Source organism: Arvicanthis niloticus, chromosome X (genome assembly GCF_011762505.2).
Source record: "Arvicanthis niloticus isolate mArvNil1 chromosome X, mArvNil1.pat.X, whole genome shotgun sequence".
In the NCBI taxonomy this organism is placed as follows: domain Eukaryota; kingdom Metazoa; phylum Chordata; class Mammalia; order Rodentia; family Muridae; genus Arvicanthis; species Arvicanthis niloticus.
In genome coordinates this window covers 82,402,601-82,423,515 of record NC_047679.1, presented here as the reverse complement: position 1 = coordinate 82,423,515, position 20,915 = coordinate 82,402,601, and positions in this window count along the sequence as shown.

Here is a 20,915-nt window from a genome sequence, read left to right as displayed (position 1 = left end):
TGACTGATTAGGATTTCAGTACTGTGCAGACATTGGGATGTTGCTGGTTCAGAGGCTAATTTAATTACCTTATCTTGGACTAGTTCTAGCCCTCAGGAGCATACATTCTTTGTCTACCTTTGTGTTAGAACTAATATCCTGTAACTAACAGATAGAAATTGTTTGGAATCTATTAACTATGTATACCACTAGCTCTCACCAATGCAAAAGCCAAGAGTGTCATCAGATAGTATCTTAGGCTTATAGGAAAGCTTCCCCCATTTTGCTCTACCTCCCTCCCTAATGTACCTACAAACATATTTTTTAAATTGCCTTGATTTATGACTTTCCGTGTTCTGTAAAACTAAAGCTTCATGAAACGGTTTCCACAATGGAACATGGAATTTGGGATAACCTAAGTCTGTATTCCCTGGTCATGGTTACTCAAAATGGCTTCAGATTCAATCATTTCTTGTTCTCTTTAAGATGAGAATAGGTTTTTGTGTCAACAGTTAAAAAGCACATATCATGAACATTTCCTTGAGAAATCTCTTAAGAAATCAAGTAGAGTTCAGAAACACATCCATATATAAGACAATAAACTACATTTAACATTATGTATAATCCCTGGTGAGGTTTAGATAAAGGTTCATCAAGGTCTTTGTGATCTGCACCCTGTTTAAGGGGCTGTGGTTAATGGGGCATAATGTTTAAGAGAAACCTAGCTCCAGAATCATCAGTGTCTGCGTTTGAACTTATCACAACCCTTCTAGAGGGGTACTGCTATCGTCTCTTCATAGATGTGTATGATTGCACAGACGCTACCTTCTCCTAAGCACAGAGCTGAGTGGGAAGCATGATCCTTACTTGGCTCCTGCCAGGGTTTTCGAGATTATCTGAGAGCGTGCACAGCTGGAATGGCTGGTGGCAGCATTGTAACAAATGTGTGCAGACACTTCCTGCTGTCAGGGTTGATTTCTGGTTTCCTTGTGTTTATCTCCTTAAATTTTCAGCTTGGATCCAGGCTTGTGGCCACTTTCACTTGTACCAGAGGGGGTTTATGTTAGGTCTGGCTGGAGTTAGAAATTCTCTGGAATCAGTGTTTCTCCTATACTTTATGAACAATTAAATTTGTGAAGGACATTAGGCTGTTTGTACTTAGAAGAGAGGACTCATTTTTGAGGACAAAGAAGGAAAATGTCTAGACAGAAATGAGGGAAGATGTCTACATGTGGCTTTAGGAATAGAGACCTGAGCAGTGCTCCATTTCAATGCCATGGGGAAACTCCTCCTTGGTCAACCAAGCCTGGACATCTAACCAAGAGGCAGACTTTCTGTGAATGAAAAGATGAAGTCCAGTTTGGGGTTTTAAAAGCACAGGGTCTGCTATGAACAACATCAATTCAACCTTAAGCAATGAAGACATATGACAATGATGGAAGGGTAGCCCCCAGGATATAGCATAAATTTATACGAGGGACTACTTTAGCAAAGAATACCTTTGAACATTTGTAATATTTGCTATCCAGTTACAATGTCATTAGTAGTATGTACCCTAATCAACCAAAAGGCGAGGGCACCTGTTTTTTCAGATATGTAACATAATGTATTTTCTTAACGTTATTAAAAACAGCGAAAGATCACTTTTTGCCTATCATTTTAGTAATAGTAAATTAAATAAATTAAATAATAATTTCTATTATTTCTAGTGTGAATAACATAAGATACTTTTATACAATAATGTAAAAAATATAAATTATTTTTAATGTTATATTAATATAAAATATTATAATATTCTTGTGTTTAAGAAATACAGAATTAGTAAAGAAATACAAGTTGGATTTACATAAACTACTCTTTGTAATGTAAGCTGTGGTAAAGGAATTAAATGTTCACCGTTATAGTACTATTCATACACAAAAACACTTTGACCATATACAAGTTAAAATTCTTACAAATTTGATACATTTGTTACATGAAAATATATTTACATGTATACCAGGCCACAAAGGTGAAGGTTCCCTATTTTCTAATGTAAGTCTCCAGCCAATGATTCAGAAGTCTAAAAAATTTTAAATTTTTTAAAAAGTGTTGAAATGATTGTTCCTCTCATGTAAATATTTTCAAGCAAAGAAACAGGCTGAAAGTTATTTAATAATACCTAGTATATACCCTGATATCCTACAGGTGCCCTGTTACCTATGGAGAATTCTAGAAAACTCTGTAAGATGAGATTGAACACAACTCCTACCTCTTTACTGCCATCTGTTTTCAAGTTGCAGTTCAGGATTCTTCCATGAGGTGGCACAAACGAGTCTCGATCACCAACATAAGGTCTAACTGTGCCTCCATAACCAAGCTGCAAGGTCTGTGAGGAGAAAAACAGACAAATCGATTGTGTCTAAAAAATGGACATCTAAGAAAGATGACTGTAAAATACTACTACTCCTGGGCATGTGAACTATAAATGACATGTATCAGTGGCAGAGCAGTAGGTGGGGTGTCTGTGGATAGGATCTGTGCAGCAGAACATCACCAAACTAAAATTAAGCATGTACACTATCTGTAGAATGGAACTAATACAAGCAAGAAAGACAGAGAGGAAGATAGTTTTACACCATCATAAAACACTGTCCAGCTGTTAATCTACAACATGGGGATCAGCCTTAGTATATCCTTTATAAAGGTGTTGCAAATAGAAATCAATGAATAGAAAATCACTTGATACATAAGGAATTGTTACAAACTTTTGAGCTAGGCAGGTACAGTGAGTGGTTCATGCCTGGAGACTCAGCTGGTAAAGAAGTTAAGTTAGGAGGATCACAACTTTGAGGTCAGCCTGGGAGACAGGCAAATCCCTGACTCAATTTTTTTTTTAAAGAACCTGGATATGTAGGCCCATGTTTATAAGGAGGCTGGAACTTGATGAATGATGTGAATTTAAATACAGCCTTCATTATACAGTGAAGGAACGCTCAGCCTGAGCTATGTTAGGAGACCTCATTATTGGCGACCTAGGGTCCAGGGATGTAGATCAATGGTACAGTATCTTCATAGACTGAGCAAGTTCTGGGTTTCATCTCCAGGTCTGCAAAGAAAGGTCTGGGGGTATAGTTCAATGGTAGAGAGAAAGAAACCAGGAGTTAAGACTTTGAGGGGGGAGAGTAGAGGAGGGGAGAAATAGGAAGAAAGAAACAGAGAGGGAAGCTCAAAGGTAAATAGTGTACAGTTGAGAGTAATCTAATTTAAGGTATATTTAGTGACTCTTAACTACATACATTTTTCCATTTCATCTGCTTTGAAACTATCCTGGCTTGGGTAGTGAAAAGAGTTAGAATTAAAAAAGAAAGAAAGTCCTTCTAGCTACCATTCTTATTCAAAAATGGTTCAGTAACAGAAGAGTACTTTGAGAACAACGGAACCTCATAAAAAGATGGGGTGGTTCTGATGATCTTTAACTAATGTAGCCACAGGCCAGACTTGCCTGGGTGCACAGCTTAGGCAAATCAGTTTCCTAACAGAAGATCAGAAGCATCTCTGGGATAAACCATGCTTTTAACAGTCAGAGCATGTCTTCACTTTCTGGATTTCAGTAATATCTGCTCTTCTGGCATTTCCTGGCATGCTTCTCCCTACACTCCTAAATAAAGTCCATCAAGTACACAGCAGGATTCTCTGATTACTTACATAGTTAACCCAGCAATGAATTCACATGAGAAAACATGAGGAAAGACTGTGTGGAAACACCCAGTGCCCAGTGCCATAGCTTCCAGATGGGAGACATGTTCACACAGCAGGATTCAGGGTAAAAGCTGAGTCATGGCCTAGTTCAGAACAGCATTCCAAGATTCATCAAAACAGGAATTAAAGAACATCTGTGGGACTTTCCTTGTGCATCTGAAACTAATAGGAGAAAGGGAAGTACACACATGTCAACATGGTAATGCAAAAGCAGACTGCAATCTACACAGGCTTTATCTCTCAAAAAAGCAAGAGGCTTGCATGGCAGCTAGGACACAGTTGACAAGTAACTTCTGTTAACCACTCTTCTGTTTACCAGGATGGTCAAGGTTCTAGACCCAGGTTTAGATTATTATGATGAAAATGAAAGACAGACTTAGTTAGGCCTAGAGAAATGAAAAAAACGTTTCATGTTCAACACACCAAGAAGTTATTTAAGACTATTTGAATTTGAACACATCACAGTGGAGGGGGACGGGCGATAATTTTTCCAATGTACAAATACCAACCAAAAGGATGCATTACACAGGAAGGATACATGTAATTTATCAGTAAAATAAAAAATAAAATTCAAAGTGAAATGACAACTGGTTTGGAAAGTAGATTCTATACATTCTATTAGTGGTCTAAACTGTGGGAAAATCTGAAAGCTATAAAAAGGTCGGCAAGTAAACGAGTGGATAAAACTAATTGTGATGTTATTATGTCCTGGCATACTATATTACAATAAAAAGAATGATCTAGGTTGGAGGTAAAGGATAGTACCATAACATGTACCTAACAAACTGAAGGCTCTGTGTTAATTTTTATTCCTGCAAAATTAAATCAAATAAATAAGAAAATACTATTGTTGTGTGCAGTAGATGGGTAAATATAAAAATACTGTGAATAAAAAAGGACAGTTCAAAAATGCCAAAAAGCTAACTAAAAGAATTTTTATGAATCTAGTTAAATAAATTTTTGGTACATGACTGCTATAGCAACAGAAGTGCTGCGCTTATGTAGGTACAGGGCATTAGGAAGATCAGAGAGGCAAAGTGCTGTGGAACAGGAAACTTTTTACTGGGGATTAATGATGATAGTGTGGGAATCTATGTAGTTTTAAGGAACACAGTTGCCTATTGTTATACAGACCAATATGTATGATTTTTCTATTTTTGAAACTGCTTAATTTGAGTATCTAACTTTTTGACCACTTTAGTGAATACTTGATAAATCCATACCTTCATGAAAATCATTACAAATTTTTTTTTTCAAATAGGAAGCTGGTGAGGTGGCTCATCCAGTAAAGGCACTTGCTGTCAAACTTGTATGTTAGAGATCAATTCCAGGCCCTGCCTCACACAAATAAATGTAATAAAAATATTAAAAGATGGTACCGTACATACTAAAATTTCAAATATGCAAACTATAACATAGCTCAGTAACTGTCTGATATCATTGACTACTGATCAAGTAGGTGTCCTTCCCCCTATGAGTAAGAGTCTGATACCCAGTTCATAGCCTGGTGAAGCTGAGCTGAGAGCAAAACTATTGCCACATCTTCCAATGTACTATCTACCTGGAAATGGAAACTGGGCCCAGGACAACCTGGAATAGGACAACACATTATCTGAGGGCCAAGAGGTTATTACCTCTCTTAGGATACAATACATGGCAAAGTCCTAAAGTAGAAACCAGTTGACTTGGTTCTCAAATCTTTGAGTCTTTCAACTATTAAGGGATGTTCAGCCACTACTATGGAGCATCCATACTTCATCCCCAAAACATCTGCTTTTCTCACATTACATAGGTCTCCATCAAAAATATCACATTGGTTGCTATAACAACATCAGGTTTCTATGACAACCATGACTCACAGGATGTTTTAGAAACTGTAAATGTCTCTTTGTAGCCCTCCCTTCTGTGCCACTGCATTTCTCAGAACAAAGCAAAACAAAACAACAAAACAAAACTAAATTAAGCTATAGTAAAACACTGGCTCCACTTAGCCCACACAAAACGCGTATTCATTAGAGATATTGAAATGGGAAGCTGATAATTAGTCAAAGAAGTCCAACAGGTTAACTAAGCATTTTTCTGTAACTGGAACCCTGCTGTTCTCGCCAGATCACCTTGGTCTTCATGAAATGTTCTGGTTGTCATGGTTTCCTTGATTCAGTCGTTACTGTGGTAACCGTGATGCACAGGCTTATTCTCACACAAATCTCCCTTTCTCCCTTTTACAATCTCTTTCATGCTGCCTGCCCCCCTCCTTTTGAATGCAAAATGTCTTTGCTTTGTTGGCAACCACATGAGAAGCATAATCAGAAGGTCTAGAAGGAGAAGCAGGCAACTGAGAGAACAGAGTGCTCCTTTTATGAGGAATTTTGTTTGCTATAAAAGTGACCTTAGCAAGAACTATCTGTTCACATTCACTCATGATTATCTTCTGGTACTCTTGGAGATGAAGTAGCCCTTGAGTGGGTGGAGCTGTCCATCTAAGACATACCATCCACACTGTATAGTTTGATATGTATGGCTGAACACTAAGGGACTGCTTCTAATCTTTGTATTGCATGAACTAGATATATTTCTAAAAGTCATTTATGAAATAGAATTATTTTAAGAAGGGTTGGAAAATTATACTTATTTCATATGCTGAAACTTAATTATCCAACTGAAACATATTGAATGATCCTGGGAGATTTCTCTATTGCTCTCATCTTCCCTATAGCAATACTCACACTCTTAAATTGCCATCCAATGAGTCTGTTGTAGGTATTTTTAGAACACACCACATAATCTGGAATTGTAAAAAACTGAATGTTACATCCATAGGAAGGAATTATGGGAGGCAGTAAATACCATCATGAAAGATCAGAGTAGCAATCAATGTTTCACATTATTTCTAGTGTGTAGGGAAATAAACACTTTCAAATATCATTTTTAACAATGTACACTAGTATTAATACTTTGGCTGTATTGTGCTAATATATAGTCATATGTTTCACGGTTTTGAAAGAACATTTTTGAAAAATGATTATAAATATATTTGTATTTGTACATATATGGGGAATTGTACTAAACCTCAGTTCATTTTGTTAAAGTGGACAACAATTATTTTAAAATTTATTTTTATGTTTATCAGTGTTTTGGTTACATGTATGTATGTGTACTACACGTGTACCTGGTATCCTTGGAGATTAGAAGAGCATGTTGGACAGTTGTGAACTGCAAGAACAGTAAGTGCTTTTAAACACTGAGCCATCACTTCATCCTCAGGAACTAAATATTTATTGTTACAATGTAGGTAAAATGAACTTGGAAGCAACCATCTGGTGAAAGAACTACTTAATGTAAAATTTCAAATTGTAGAAAAATTAAAATGTATTTACATATAAGTATGGTCACAATAAGAGAAAAAACATGCTATAAAAACACATATGACTTGGGTGAACAAATTTTTTAAAAAATATAATTTTGTTCCTGTCAAACAGTTTATAACTCAGTCTAGTGTTACATGGCAGTTTCTGTCTTTATCCCTCAGTGTTCTGTATACTGAAAATACTTGGATTATGCTTGCAGTCTTCCAGAAAGTTCTTTAGGGTGATCACAGCATCTTCCTTCTCATTCTATTTCAGAAGTGTTCAAGCTTTGGTTCTGTGTTTTGCCCTGAGATCATGTCAGTGCATCATCAATATTTACAAAGAAAATTATGCAATGAGCAGAAAAATATGATATAGTCCAAAAATACACTTATATGGAATGATTCTGATTCTTTTAGAGAACCTGATAAATATTAAAGAATACTGAAAAGACATAGATAGTACAAAACAAGGTAGTTCCTGCATGATATTGCAGCCACCAGCAGGTGTAGGGTAGCACAGGGATGTAAGAGAGTAACTGACCAAGGATGCAGTGCAATGGGTCTGGAGGAGGAAGAGGAAGAGGAAGAGGAAGAGGAAGAGGAAGAGGAAGAGGAAGGAGAAGGAGGAAGAGGAGGAAGAGGAGGAGGAGGAGGAGGAGGAGGAGGAGGAGGAGGAAGAAAATGAGGAGGAGGAGGAGGAGGAGGAGGAGGAGGAGGAGGAGGAGGAGGAGGAGGAAAGGGCCTGGGAAGATGGTTCATCAGTAAATTGCTTGTTGTACAAGCTTAGGACCTGAATGCAGATCCACAAAACTTGTGAAAAAAATTGGTCATGTTAACAGTGTGCACCAGTAATTTTGGTGCTGGTGAGACATGCTGATCCCTGATGGCTGCTCTAGTCAAGTCCGTGAGCTCCAGGATCAGTGAGAGAACTTGTCTCAAAATACATAGTGGAAAGTAATAGAAAGATAAAATAAATAAACATCAACCTTTGGTTCTCTCTCTCTCTTTCTCTCTCTCTTTCTCTCTCTCTCTCTCACACACACACAGACAGAGAGACAGAGAGACAGAGAGGCAATGTAACACATATGAACATGCACACACATATACCACATACACAGGCAGAGACTGATATAGGAAAACATGAGATTGTCAAACTCTGGTCTCTTTGTGCACTTGCACACACACAGACACACACACAGACACACACACAGACACACACACAGACACACACCACACTAACAGCCACCCACAAATAAAAAGAAAAACAAGCTAGGAATTCTAGTGACTCCTGCAATTCCAGCTTCTAGAGGTCAAGGCAGGAGAATATCAACTTCAAAGCCAACCCAGGCTACAGTGAGACCTTGTTTTAAACCCCAAACAAAACAAAATGAAAAGGAACTATAAAGAACAATGGAGATGCATATCATCTGGAGGGAGAGTTGTCCAGAGGAAGGTTTGCAAGTTTGAATGTCTCAGGCCAGAGCACTGAGGAAAAGAAGGTGACATAGGCTTACAGCTTACCTCCAAACTTCAGTTTTCTAGAAATGCTGAACTAATGGGAGGAATCCTATTGAAATTACTATGGGAACATCTGAAACTGAGATTGCTTCCTTCTTCCCACCTGAAATGAGATGAAAGAGCACCCATGAGTGCTCAGAGTACCCAACTGGACTCAAGGGATGGACTCCGTCCAATCCAGCAGGACATCTGGAGATGAACCTAAGCTTGCTCATCTGTGTAAAAAGAACAGGACAGGCTTTTCTTACAGAGATACCCTGAAGGTAACTAAGGAAACATGCTCAGTGTGCAGGCCACAGAATGGGACATTAGGGCATTTGTTAAAAACTTTTAAATGTTGGGACACAGCCGCAAGGAAGATATGGCTGAGTTTTAGATCTAAGGCAGAAACTGTAAAAATCATTCCGCCTTTCCTTTCCTAACGGGTACACAGACATACACAGTAATGAAGCAGTATCTCTCTGGCACCCTTTGTGTTCACAACCTTAGAGTCAGGAAGTGCTTTCTGCTCTTGGGTCTTTTGTAGTGTGTTAAGAGATGTTTTAGGTCATGCCTCCACGCAAACCCAAATCAGGTCCCCACTTGAGAAGGCAGACCCACCTATGCCTTGATGTGGGGAGCTCACCGGTGCTGGGTGTGCCTAGTGGCTGCCCCTGAATGGTTCGATCAGCATGTTAGTTAATATTTACATAGGAAAATGCTAGGCCTGTCCTACTATCAACAGTCCTTGGATCTATCCAGAGCCATGACACCACAAGAGAATTTCACCTTTGTCCTGCCTATGCAGAGACAAAAATCCACGCAATAATCTGTTGTGATTTTTCTCATTTGTCAGCAATTCTCTACTAATTGAACACAAGACCTACACTGTTCTGTTAAAGGTGATCCGTCATTGCCCTAGTAAACACAAAGCAAGAGGGATAAATATGTGGCCTTGCAGCCCGAGAGGAGCGCCCCACCCCGACCCTTTAGAACTTCCCAAGTGTCCTGTATTCTCTGCACCACCCTTCTCACGCACTCCCTATCCCAAGCTTTTGGCTCGGGCTCCTTGGCTGCAGCAGACATTGTTTCTCCAAGGTCACAAATTCTTTTTATCGTGAGGCTTAGTTGTTTATATAAATGTTAGCATACTGAAGATGACTTTAATGGTGTCCTATCATATGCTCAATTGTACAGATTGTTTCTCTCCCTTAACAATAAGCCTTTGACAATTCCTCCGGTGCCGGAGCACAATGTCCTGGGTGTTAACGCAAGCGGTCCTCCTCCCTAACTCTGCAGCCTTGAGCACCGTCCTTACCCTCACTGGCCTCGGCCTTTCATCTGTGGTGCACAATGAGGGTTAGCAACACTGTTCATTTTCTAAGTGTGCGCTGAGCACCGAATGACTCCACACTTTCAAAGGGTAAGGACTTGAGGGTATAACTAAAGCACATGCTGTGCTTATTGTGTGTAAAGCCCAAGGTCTTATCTCCAATGCTAACAAGAGAAATGATGTTGTACAACAGAATTTATTTTGTTTTTCACATTGCTTTTATATATGTGCGTGTATTGTGTGGGTTCCAGAGGTTAAACTTAGGTTGTAAGTACCCTTACCCACTGAGCCATCTCAGCAACCTTTGTTAATTTTTGTTTTTTTTTAACATGCTTGATGTTACTTTCCTTTGTGTCATAATAAAACTGGTTGTAAACCAATATTTTTTCACAGTCAATGACATTTGACACAGGTTGTTAGTAGGTCCATTTATCTCCTTTTCCCCCCTGGCTTTTGGGCCTTGTGGCACTATAACTCTACTTTGCATTCTTACACAACCTTCTTCCATTCAGTTTGTTACAAGAATAAGAATTGTTGGATTTAAAGCTTACCCTAAATTCATTATCTCATGTCAAGTCAAATTCCATTTTCAAAAGTTTGCATTTATGGGCACTGGGGATCCAATTCCAGGTCTCTTGTGTCCTAGGCTCTGCCACTGAACTATGCTCTCAGTCCACGCTTTAAGCTTTAACATTTTGTCATTATTACCACATGTGAATTGACCCTTACCATTTTTGTGAGAAGTTCATTATTATGTGGACTTTATGGTTGGCATGGATAAACATTCAACATATAGTTTTGTCATAGAAAGAAGTTTGCAGGGCTGGGCTGTAAATGGGGTATTAGCTCATCTGTACTCTTTTTCTTAAGTTTTCATTTGTCAGACAGGGTCTCATATAGCACAGGCTGGCCTCAAACTCAGTGTACAGCTAACAATGACTTTGAAGTCCTGATATTCCTGCATTCTAGAATTATAAGAACAAACCACTGCACCTGATTAATTTCTATTCTTATTTATTATTATGTAAGAAAGTTTTACTCATTTTCTGCACACTAAAACATCAATTATTTTGTAGCTTTTTTATAAGGGCTTAAACATGTTTTGCATAAAATCACTTATAACAAAGACTATAGGCTTAGGTGGTTTTATACTATAGACTCATTTCTTTCTCTTTTTTGGTCTTATTTTATTTTTAAATTTTTTTTCAAACTGCTTTCATAGCATTTATTTACTTGCAAGTATTAAGATTAGTTCTAGGTTGAGGAACTAGCAATACAATAGATGCAAATAGTCAAGGAACAAGCAAGACAGTAAACACCAAATAGTCAAAGAAGAAACAAGGCATTAAACAAAGGTCTGTGATCACTCCCATGATCACTGATAACTGTTTCTAAGGGCTTATCAGGATGACCAAAATATCTGAGCTTACTTCCCTGTCCTAGACCAAAGTCATTTTCATGCCCGAAGCCTACTTCTTTGTCTTAGCCTAAGATTTAGATTCCTGCCTGAAATTACTTCTTTGTTCTAGCCTAATGTCAGATTCCCACCTGAAACTATTTTCTTGTCCTTGGCCAATGTCATATTCCTTTCAAGCAGCTTATTTCCTTGTCCTTGGCACATGTCATATTCCTGCCAAGAAGCCCCCAAAGCTCTCCACCTCCACCCCTTTTTTATTTCATAAACAAGACTGAGCCTGTCTTAGGTCATTCTGACAAGAATGCCTTCCTTACCCATCATGCAATATAATATGTATTATCAAAAGCAGTGTATTTCTGTTTGGGTTGGTAAGGCTCTGTGCAGAATCTTATCTGTCCTTGGCTTGCCAGCCTGTTAATTTAATAACTCTGTCTAGGGGTCCATTTTCAGGATCAAGCCATGTACTTTACACTGGCTGAGTCTTGCCCATTGAGCTTTGCTAGCTCATTGTCTGTGACTCGTAGACTCATGGCTGGTTGTAGTTCTTGTCTGAAAGCTTTTTCCACAGATTATAAAATTTCCCATGGGTATTTCACCTCCCTGAAGCCTCCCTGGTTTTCGCACTCCCTGAAGATTGTTTTTAGAATCGTATCTTCGCTAAAATTCACAAAATTCACCAACTCTGTCTTTGTTGATTAGGTGGAATTTCTGTGTAAGGGAAACATTCTTACATCAGCTATTAGATTACATGAACAGTGATATGCACAGAAGAGCACATGGAGTTATTAACTATTTTCAGTATTGCCACTGTTCAGAATAAAGAACTCGTAATAAAAGACCTCCAGAAATTGAGCAGTGACTTTCCTTTGGCTTTCTTTTGCATTTTGTTAAGAGTTCATAGGTACTTATATAGATTGTGTGTTCTAGTTAACCACCAGAATTACATTATTAGGTAGTCACATTATTCTGTCTGGCCACTTGGAACTGCTTTTGTATTGTGCATGTTTTTAATGATTTCATTGCTTTAGTTTTAAAATTTATGTGATGCTGATACATAAACATATGGTATATACTACTGGAATTTTATTATTTTTCATGCTTCCTACTGTGACAGTTTGAATTTAAACTCATGCCTGACAGCTTATCTAGCCATGGAGCCATTCATTTGTCCAAGAAAGGTTTTTTTCTTTTAGTGGGAAAAAGTTTTTGAGGGATCAATCTGCATAATTAGGGTTTCTCATTGCTGTTGATTTGATTATTGTTTCTTGCTCAGAAACAATTTTTGTACAGAATATTTACTAACAAACAAGTAACTTACTTTTAATATTTTTATTAATTCTTTGAAAATTTCATACAGTACACTTTGGTCATATTTATTTCTACTCATTCCCCTAACTCTTAGATCTACCAGAACTCCCCATCCCCCAACTTCATATACTTCTCATTGTTTTCATACATCATAGGGCTCAATTTGTAGTATCTATGTTCTTTTGGGTGGCCTCATCTTCAAAGAAAACTGACCCTACATGCTCCAAACAGCATTAACTGTCCTTTTCTTTCTCAATTCGGGGTGGTGTGGAATTCTTGGTTCCTTACCTCCTCTATGCTGACTTGAATATTGACTGACTTGATCTTGTGTAGTTCTTGTTCAGACAACCCTAGCTGCTGTGAGTTCATGAGTGCGGTAATTCTGCTATGCCCACAAGACCTGGTTCTTACAAATCTTTCAACCATGTTCTCCATAGACTCTGATAGTTCTCAGATAGACTCTGAGCCTTGGTGGGGAGCAGTGATCGGGGAACTTCTGCACTTAAGATGTAGATGGGTATAGAAGCTATAAATATACCATACCTAGTAGCTTACATATATTTATAGGAAAGTTCCTGACCTGAGTTCAGTTTTACAGATGGCCACATCCAGGTTACCAAAAATACAAATTACCCATCTGGATAAGTGGCAGGATCCAAAGAGAATTTGGTGCCTCACTATCACTACTAGGGAAAATTGAACAGTCGCCATGTTAACAGATGGGTTTCTGGGGCTGATGCACAGTCAGATGGTACTATTCTACTTATGTGACTGCAGAAGTTCTCATCTATAGACTCTTAATGATGAGCATGGTACAGGAAAGGAAATCCACCCTTTGTGTCTGGAGGTTGGAATATAGGGCCCCATGAGGTAGCTGATCATCACAAGTGAGTGAGAGAAAAGTGGTGAAGATTTCAACCTCCTCCCTCCCCACCATAAGAAAAAAGAAAAAGAAAAAAAAAACAAGAAAAATCTTGTTGGGGAAACTGTAGTGTGTCACAGTATGTTCCACAATATACCATTTTTGTCCACAGTTCTTTGCTTGTAAATGTTTATTGCAGTGAGGTGGTCAGTCTGCAGGTTCTTCCTTATCTGCACCTCCAGGCAGAGCTCTCCAGTACTGTTCTAGCTAGGCCACCCAATGCAGCCATCAACAGGAGGCAGAATCAGCTTTCCTGCTTTCATGTCCTTCAGGCCAGCTAACCCACATCCAGGCCTCCAGAGTCAGCTCCACTGTGATGCCCAGTCAATATGCAGGGCCCACTCTCCCATCTACTACAGCCAGCCTGGGGCTGGGCCAGCTCTCTCACTCTCACGTCCTTGGTGCTGGCTCATTCATGCCTTCACTGTCAGGGCCAGCTCCACTGTGCTGCCCAGGTAAAGTGAAGGACCTGCTCTCTCAAGTGCTGCAGCTGGTGAGGGGCAGGACCAACTCACTTGCTCTCATGATCTTGGGGCAGCTTTCCTGACTGCCACAGGTGGCAAGGGGCAAGGTTGGGGAGGGCATCACCAGAAGCCAGGGCTACGGGGTCAAAACACTGTGCTAAGCTTCATTAATTACCCTTGGGAAAAGCCAGTCCTGGTTCTCACCAACTTGGAGACAGAGATTTTTTTTTAAATCCAAACAAGTACTTGGATTAAAACTGCCACTCCCTTACAAGATGGCATGGAAGATGGAATACTACTGTACATATGTTGGCTACAAGTGCTATTAAAATGTAACCCCTTTCTGTGAATGAGACTTTGAAGTGAATTGGAAAATGGAGGAATCAAAAATGGTGTACTTCATCAAGAACAGAAGTTGCTGAACATACTAGGTTGGGAGCAAGAAGTGAGAGGTTTGGTAGGAAGAGGATATGGGCTGCTTTTGAGGTTGTTTGGGAGGTATGCTTTGTTTACTTTTCTAATAGCATTGACATTACCTGGGGCTACTTTTCATTCCAGGGTCTATATTTGACTCTGAACCTCTGTTGCTATGCAACAGCCTGCCTCTGAGCTCAAGAGAATGATGCAGGGAAACTGGTCTGGGTAGCTTTGTCTAAAGAATCCTGGAGACCAGATATCAGAGAGTGAGTGGGGAGAATGAGTGGGCAGCATTGCCGAAGATGTGAGGTTGTTGTATTAATGGGGTACTTTTTAGAAGAGACCATCTTTGCAATGTGGTCATATTAGCCACCATTATGAAGATCAGAACAGGAAAGCAGATGGTCAATGAATAAAATATATGATTTCAATAGCAACAGAAGCTAATATTTATGCTTTTAATACACATAGGAACATTCGAAGCAGGATTGGCTTATGTACTTAATTATTTTGTGATTTAGTCTAAGGGTAACTGTGTGTTCTAATTTCAAAAACTAGGAATTTTAATCTTTAGTAAGGGAGAACCAAAGGAAAGATATATAAATGACCTTTTATTAGTCACTTCCGGAGTGTCTCATTTGGACACTGTAAGACTGACAAGAAAGAAATAAAGACTCTGGCATCAGTGATGGTTCTATGGAATTTTCCACCTAGGAGAAGCAATCAAATTCTCATCCTTTTTTTTTTTTTTTTTAAAGCATCTTTAAGCCTCAAGCCTGAATTCTGATCAAGAGACAGAAAACTACCCCTGTGAATGTGTGTCTCTGGAGATAGATCCAGGAACACAGAATACATAGTTTTGTTATGTTTTAGCCATAGAAGTGCACACACATATGTACATACAAGTACACACATACACCTACCATGTCAAAGGCAATTATTTTAGCCTTTTTTCCTCAAACTCTGCATTTTGTATTCATTAAAAAACAGCAGGTATATATTTTTGACAAAAATTTTCTCCATGAGCAAATTTACACCAGTTCTTCTGAACCCCAATTTTAAAAACTATATATTTTATCTTTGTGTCTTATTTTTGGCCTTCCAGAGTAAATCTTAGCACAGAACTTTCCTCAGTTCATCTTCTGATGTGAGATTTAGTTTCCCTATCCTTACCCTTGATTCCTGATTATATTGTTTTATTTTATCAGGAACCCTGTTAAGTAATCAGTTTAGCAAAAATTCCTCTACTTTCTAACTCTCCTTTTTTTAAAAAAAAATCCACACTTGTCCTCATATTTAAAATTAAGCCTAGTTATATATTAGAGTTTCTTTCTCCTATGACAATAATAAGTAAAATGCCTTAACTGCCTTAAAATAATGTCTAACTACACATGAGCATTAATCTGTGTCAATCCAATAGTAAATTTGTTCTGTTCAAGTTATTATCTTGATATTTTCTCAGATAAACTACATTGTAAAGAATAAGAGGGTACTGCTGTGTTAACTTTTCCTGGGGAGAAGCCTATGGCTGTTTAGTCACTCCATATAGGAAGCTGACAACAGACCAAAATAATGATTCCACCCATTTTAGCAAAACATTGGACACATCTACAGAATAGAGATAAACGTTACTTGCAGGAGTGTGGGTGACTCCAGAACAATTGCATCATTACAAAGTCCTATCCAAACATGGACGACAGCCTCATGGAAGCTGCATCATGCAATCTGTCCTTTAGTTAATCTTCAACTTCCTATATACTCTAGCATATCTTCAGATCACTTGCAATGGGAGGGCAGTCGAAGTCAGTAATAGCTGGAATCCTAGGTGAGAGTCCCATGACCTTCCCCTCCTCCTACTAGTATCAGTTACCATTATCACATGGCAACCTCAAGATGGTGACAGGTGACTCTATTATGCACAAAGGACAAAAAAGGTCGTACTATAACAAATGACAGGAACAAACTGTAGGGTCTCTGCATATTCTATATTAAAAGGACACATTTATACTTGTTCTATAGGAAGGGACCCACATGTACACACTGAAAAGGGTTTGTTTGCTTTGAGTTATCCTTCAACCTGGATATCATCCAAACAGCTGCCCTAGGAGGAATGCTCAGTGACTTTGGTGTTTGTGAAACCCTCACCCCTAGCTCCCTCTTTCCTACCCCTGTCACAGAGTAGAGAGGATAAGAAAAACACCAGCACCATAAATCTCAGAGATAAGACTGACCTCCTGACCAGAGGGCCAAGTCTAAGCTTTGGAATAATCCACTATCTCTATTTCTCCTCTCTATAGCGTTTGCTGGCTGAAGATTAGATGGAAAACAGATCTTTATGCTGCTTTTCAGATTGCTGGCTCTCTGAAAAAAACTCAAATTAAGAATTTAATTCCCAGATTTTTTCCCATGTCATAAGCAGAAAGTCCTCTTATGCAAATACATATCTATAAAGTGAAATTACTTTGTATCACTTCCCTTGTTGATCCTTGTCTGAAGTGAGGCCTCTGTGAATAGATTGATACATATTATCCAAACTGATTAATCTTTGGATAGAAAATTAACTCGTATTTGTATATTTACAAATTTATATCGATCTACATATTCAAAATTATAGTCACATCATGTCTACTTATCTTTAGGCTGCCTCAGTTATTATTTACATTTCATTATTTTTGTGAGCTTAATATGCTAAGATTTCTTTTTTTGAAATTGATTTTTTTGTTTATCTCTTTGTTAATCAAAGTGTTTCAGATTTGAAACATGTCATCTTCATACATTAACTCTAACTTCCAAACAACATAAGCAGACTTTTCACACTGCTGTTGACTTTGCATTTGTTATAAATTGGAGGTTTTTTTCTTGTGTGTTTTCATAAATAGGGTCTTCATCATGTACTCTATGCTGGGCTAGATCCTGTAGTCTTTTCCCCTTAGCCTTCTGTGTGCGGGGACTTTAGACAATGGCAGAACACCCAGCCGAGAATGTGTTTTTAAACTGCTATAATAGTTTTATTTAAATATATAGTTCATCATAATGGGAATTGGGCAGTACTCTGGGGAAGTACCCAGGAGACGAGAGCAATAGGATTTGTGGAGGCTTCAGGGCTCTGTGGGACAAGCTTTAGAATAATTCCAGATTTAATTACTTGGAAAAAGTTTTGAGGGCATTCATTTGTAAGGTATAGCTACTAGGTTGAAGAGATAAAATATAACCTAGATTTTATTTATAGTAAGTCTATAAGATTATTCATGAGTTTACCTTTATGAAAGCAATAACTTCATTTTCTGGGTCTTGTTCACAACTTCAGAAATCAGTATATGTATGTTGTACCTATGTGCTGGCCTTTCCTCCCCAAAGATAGGGAAATTTCAAATGTGTGTGTATGTGTTTATAGTTTATAAAAATTCATAAAGATCCTATAAGTGTCAATTGTTAATTTTGAAATGTTGCAAAATTCAAAGCTATAGCAAGTAATGCAGTAGCTATGAGCATGGATAAGACAAATTATTTCAACAACCACAGAATCCTTCAGTCTATTCTCTTTTCTTTGCCCTTTCCCTCCTTTCAGAAGTAACCACTCTATTGGAATTCATAGTTATGATTTATACTGTGTGTGTATGTATACACATGTTTGCGTGTGTGCACGTGTGTGTGTGTGTGTGTGAAGGCAAAAGGCCAACTTCAGGTGTTAGACACCAACTACTATACACCTTTGGAAATTTTTCTTAGTTTTGAGTCACATTCTCTCATTGGCCAGGAACTCAGCAGTTAGGCTAGGCTAGACTAGGCTAGCCTACACTATGCCGTGGTTATAAGCTTGTACTACCATGCTTGCCTTTTTATTATGTGGGTTTTGGAAACATAGTCCAGATCCTCATGCTTGCCCATTATGTACTTTACCTAATGCATTATGACTACAGCTTCATAATTCATTTTTTATACAAAACATTCTTTTGCATAGCTTTTTTTGCAACTCTCTGTGTTGGAGTGCTTTAGATGTCTTTGTCTTTCTCTTGTCATACTTTATATCTTGTTCAGAGTCCTATATGTGTTAGTAGTGGTACAATACTCCACTTATTGAGTAGTTGGAGAAACACTCCATTCATTGAATGATTGAGCCATGTATTCTCCATGGCTGCATGTGGTTCTTTTAAATAATGTTTTATAATGTGTTTTAAGGTGAATTTTCAGCAGTCATCTTCCTACAGATTTAATAAAAAATAAATAGTGTAGTAATGAATATTATTTCTATGTTTTTTGTGATGACTTTGTAAGTATTTGCCAGGTTGTATATCAATGTTGTAATTGTAGGGTTATTATATAAGATCACTCGTAGCTTTACCAGATATTTGCTAGGTGTTTCTGCATTACTCTCCAGAGTAGTTGCACACTCACCAGTGGTACATGCCATTTCTTCTTTTCCCAGTCAGGCTTTGGAAGGGAAGATTTTTTTCTTGGATCCAAGTGTAAACCATAGAGTTGCAGAAACCTGGTAATTCTTCTGATGGGGTAAAATGAAATTCCAAGTCTACTTCAAGGAAACTTCCAAAGGGTTTATGGGGAGATATTCATACAGATACAAGACAACATTTAGTTCATCATCAAAAATCAATTGGCTTTCTTCTCAGATCTACTATTCCATATTCTTAGCTGTCCTGGAACTTGTTTTGCTGATCAGGCTGGCCTCCTGTTCACAGAGATCCACTTGTCTCTGCCTCCTGAATACTGGGATTAAAGGCGTGTGACATCACCTGGTAGGGTGTCACCTCTTACCTTCAACAGCACCACTGTACTTTGAGTGAGCATTTGGAAATGTAAGAGTGAATTGATAAGCAGACTCGTCTCTATAAATAGAATTGTGCCATCTCTGTGATGCACAATGTAATAATTTGGTGTTTTTGGGGTGAGAGTCATCACCACTTCCATTCTTTCATTCTTGTGACCTGTCAGGGCCCTTTGTGATCACATCAGGAGTGTATATGATTTGGGTCTTATTGAAGCTCTATGAAGAGATGGCTAGGTCCATAGGAAAGAATATTAGAGCTATAGGAAGGCTCTTTCCCTGAGTCTCAGTGTCTGAACTACTGCCTTAAACTCCCTTGACACATAAGTGTTCACTTAGCATCTTTCCACCTTTGCATCTCCAGTAGCCAATGGGGTGAAGAGTCGACAGTAGTCATTTCAGTTGGTCCTTGGGGAAATTGTGATAATCTTTGCAGAGCTACTTTAATATAGAATAGAAGGAAGACATCATTGGTGTCATCACGGTTTCTTCAAAGAGGAGCTGAACCTGCTAACAGGATCAGGACTAATGGGAGTAGTTAGAAAGTGAGTTCGAGGCCAGCCTGGTCTACAGAGTGAGTTCCAGAACAGCCAGGGCTACACAGAGAAACCCTGTCTTAAAAAAAAAAAAAAAAGAAAAGAAAAGAAAAAAGAAAGTGGGGGTGGTGGTATGGATAGGGAATCCAGCCTGTCTGGAGTGAAAAGTTGAGGCCTTGCAAGGGAGTAGTCCTGAGATAACCAAAAAGCTTTTCTTAATTTGGGCCAAAACTCTAAATAAATTCATTTTACATATTAATGTCTTTTTGTCTTTTATTTTCTTTTAATATAGATGATGTTGGATCCATAACAAGGCTTTATATGTTAGGGGTTGAAATATCAGAAGAATGGATCCTTTCATCACTGCAACCCTTTGTTGTCTTTTGTCCTAATCATTTCTTTTACCTCACACTCTATGTCATACCATAGATAATCTACCTGCAATTCCATGCAACTTTCTGTAATGGATTCTATCACTCATAGATTTGTGACAAGTACAGCAGAGTCCTGGTCCTATAGAAACAAGAAGTAATATGACTTAGGAAACCCTGTCTGGTCACTCCAGGGCGGCTAACCAATTCAGAACAATGTTTGTAACACATGATCATCAAAAACACATCCGCAGCCAAGAAAGTCGAGTCTTGTTGCAAGAGGAAAAATGCACACCACGAAGAATGATAAAATGTCTGCATAAGATGGTATTTGTGGTGACTTAGAGGACTTGTATTCATATCAAGTGATTTTAGAGTGAGTTTGAAAAACAGTAGAAAGCTTGCTTCTGGTTGAGGCTGTTAGTACCATTCACCCTCCTATTTGCTATCTTATTAGATTTTGTCTAGAAAGAGAGAAAACAGCAAGTCCAAAGCTGTCATTGATAAAAAGCATGTGTCACTTTTTTGTATCTTAAATTTGAGTGTGTAGCCTAAAGCAACCATAGAAACCTGAAAAGTGGAGCAGAATCATAGGGAGGAAGGGAGAAGGAGCCCTAGAGTGAAGGATAGTAGGATATAGATGCTAGGAAAATGGGGGTACCTTAACTGGGGTGAGGAGGGAACATTAATACAGAGACAGAGGAAGGAAGGAGAGATAAATTACAACAAAATGTTTGAAGAACGCAGGGAACTATAACGCACATCATATATATACATTATAGATGTATACACACACAT